Genomic DNA, 3,616 nt, shown 5'->3' on the forward strand with positions numbered 1-3,616 from the left:
ATAGATTCTTAGAAACTGGCTTTAATCAAAACAACTTATAACCAAAACCAATTTTACCATAGGCTAATTGATATAAACAAAAGTTAAGATCCTACGGCATGCTTCTGGTCACAAAAACATCAACAAACTTCTAAATAAAGACCACAAACTCTTCTAATATTAAACACTAAAATAAATGTGAGCTATGCATATATTTTGGAAAAATGAATACACTCAAGTAAGAAAATTATTTTCCAATCTGCTTATTCCAGTTCAAGATGGCAGGTGGTTGGAGCCTATCTCTGCAGCTCTGGCACAAGGGCCTCCGAGCAGGAGGCCCTTTCATCACAGGACCACTCACACACACTCACACTCACAATGGGACAATGGCACACAACCCAATTCATCTCACATCCACATCCTTGGGATGTGGGAAGAAACTGGAATAAGTGGAGAAAACCCATGCAGACATGGAGAAAATGTGCAAACTCCAGACGGTGCACCCACCAGGAATCAATTTTTTTTTCCCCTCATCAATGTTATAACAAAATGACAATATTTAATGAAATGACATTTGGAGAACCTGCTGTATTCTTTTCACTTGCCCACCTTAATAGAAGGTCCATGTGGTCAGGACTGTGTCAGCCTGGTACATCATGGTATCCTCAGAGAATTACCAAGAAATAATTGTTAAATAAATAAATGTTGAGCATGGAGAAACTGTTCTCTAAAAGGACATCCAAGTCAGTTTCAAGCAGTAACATTTTAAAATATTTTAAATCAGGGGTATAAGATACATAATACATTAGCCAAGGATGGAGAAAAAAAATCTAGAAAAGAACTAGCATTATTAGGACTACGGAGTAACTCCAAAACCCAAATGCCCAAGACTTACCTTAACCTGCTTAAAATGCTGCACTAGCGGTAAGACAGGCAACCAGTAACCACAGCAGATCCCCCTTGGCTCAAACTTTAGTTGCATTCCAATCTTCAGCACAGACTCCTGAAAATTTGTTCTCTTTTATTTCAAAAGAGTCAGGTATTGAAAGAGAATGATAACAGCTCTGTGCAGAGTATATTTCTTAATGCTTTTCAATCTTTTAAAAATTACCCGAGCAGTATATCATTTTTTAAATGAGAAAAAATGCCCATAAGTAAAAATCTTCAAAGATTGTTTTTTAATGGTATTTTTCTTTCCTGAAGTGTACTTTTAAAAAGTAGCAATCTTCACCTCCTATGTAAGGCAACAATGTGCTTTATATACAGTGCATTTCTCATGCTAGCAAAAATAAAATATTTCTTAGCCTTTTGCTCTAGAGTTCAACAATGGATAAGGGGATGTGGTTCCATAGTGTAGCAGTTAGCACATCTGCTTTACATGCAGAAGGTCCTGTGTTCACACCCCAGTGGAGCCACAGTCCATGGTCTATGGCCATGCCACCCTTAACAAGCCCTACGCATGATCTCGGAAGCTAAGCAGGGTCGGGCCTGGTTAGTACTTGGATGGGAGACCACCTAGGAAGACCAGGAGCTGTAGGCATAAATAATAATAATTTTAAAAAATGGATAAAGGCTTGCAAATCCCCTTCTAACATGCTCTGTAGATCAATATTCTACAATATTGGATGACTGGACTTTGACTAGAGAGGATCATTTGGTATTGAGTATAGTGGGAAGTCAGTAAACATTCTAGATAACTGCCCAGTCACTCATTTTTGAGCATGTGCTCTCTACTTCTGCCTCTGTTGCCTTAGTGCACACTCCAGGAAGGCCCCCAACAATCCTCACCTCATGTTATAAAAATGATGGAGTATGACTTCCAAAGCTACATCATAAAAGTCATTGCAGTTTCTACTCTGCCCTCTCTAGAATCTCTTGCTCTGGCAGAGACCAGATGCCATGTTGTAAGGACTCTCAAGCAGCTCTATGGAGAGGTCCATGTAGTGAGGAACCCCTGCCAACAGGCATGTAAGTGAACCATCATGGAAGCGGATCTTCCAGCCCCAGTCAAGCCCTTAGATAATGGCAGCCCCAGCCAATACTTTCACTACATCGTGAGCCAGAACCATCTAGCTAAGCTACGCTCAAATTCCTAACCCACAGAAATTGTGTGAAATATTATTTATTTTTGTTTTAAGCTGCCAAGGTTTACAGTAATTTGCTGTGCCACAAAATGTAATTAATGTATTCACTGTTCTGTCTAGAAAGCTTGTTTTTTTCCTCTCCAAATTCATTCTCCCTCAAGGCTCAAATCAAATTCCTCTTCCTGCCTAGATTCTCCAGTCCAGAGTGTTGTCTCCTTCCTCGAAACCATAGCACCGTGCCTATCCTTCTTATCTGGCATTAACCAGAGCTAGAAGGAAGAACAGCTCAGCCACACCCAACATCTGCTGTGTCTTTATTAGTAGATGACCACATAATTTATCATCTATACTGAGACAGTTCTGCGATTGTAAGGGGATGCTGGGAATTTGCAAAATCCAGGACCATTCTACAAACTTCTTAGTCACTTACAACATTCAGTTACCCTAGATGTAAGAGGTGCCAATACCTCTCCAGAAGGGAGAAAATTATTTACAGGTTTGCAGTTTTCCTTACCCAATACTTGGATATGCAAAAGAAAAAAAAAAGTGTAGCAACTTAATTTTTCCATAACAGCTCTTTTTCTTTGCATATCTCTATAAAGCTAGATAGCGAAGGGGAGAAATATAATTTTATGCCAACCTGGTAATTTAAACAATCTCTGAGGTTGTTCGGTTGTTACATAGCTGAGAAGAGGGAGAAGTACAACCTGAGTTCTGAACCCCATCTCCCCATTTCATAATTGCGAAACCCCCTCCTCACCCCTGAAGAAGGAACTTTGGCACATAGGGCATGAGTAGGAAGAGGAAGGGGATCGCAGGTCTTCTTTAAGGAGTACTTGGTCTGAGCTGCTGCCTTGCCTAGGGGACTGTTGTGGGGCTGTTGGTCCACCCAGCTTTCCGTAGCAATATTCTAGAACTAGAGCCATCTCTCTAACAGGTATGGCGATTGTGCTTTACACAAGGGCACCCACAGAGGACCTGAAATCTAGCCAATGCTTTGCTAGCCAAACCACTAACCCATGGGGCTGCGTGTGTCAGAAGAAAGAGACGTTTCCCTAATTTGTACAAAGGCATTCTATGGATCAGTACCCAGAGTCCAAGTTGTTTGCTCCTAGATTTGCATTCTTTTCCTGTGGCAGCTTGTTGGTCCTGATTATAAGCCAGAGCTGGTTCCAAGCTCTTTTGGCACTTTCCCAGTTCCACACCAGGCCAGTGGGAAGTTCTGGTTCCCCCATCGGTCCTATACAGGCCAAAAGTCCAGGGCATCTTCCTCAGACACTTCTACACTCTCTTCCTGCGACCACCTGCAATCCACTGCTTTTGGCCTGAGGGATACATGCCTTTAAGCAAGAGGCAGGTCCCCCAGGGGCTAGCAGACTTCTTTGCACTGTGCTCTAGGATGTGATCTACTTACTCTGATGTGTCAGAACTTCCCCATCATTTTCAGAATGTTGCTAAATCTTTTCTCCCTAAAGACATCTGACTTTATCAATGGCATTAAGGTTTCCTTTTCTTCTCACCATCACCCCAGGGTAGCATGAACAGGTTTGGGG

The 3,616-nt window shown here is 41.7% G+C and overlaps 1 pseudogene; it reads left to right on the plus strand.

Moving 5' to 3' along the window:
• Window positions 1–1,403: 1,403 nt before the first annotated feature.
• On the plus strand, window positions 1,404–1,519 carry LOC112484450 (annotated as a pseudogene).
• Window positions 1,520–3,616: the final 2,097 nt, after the last annotated feature.

Source organism: Pteropus alecto, unplaced genomic scaffold (assembly GCF_000325575.1).
Source record: "Pteropus alecto unplaced genomic scaffold, ASM32557v1 scaffold75, whole genome shotgun sequence".
Lineage (NCBI taxonomy): Eukaryota > Metazoa > Chordata > Mammalia > Chiroptera > Pteropodidae > Pteropus > Pteropus alecto.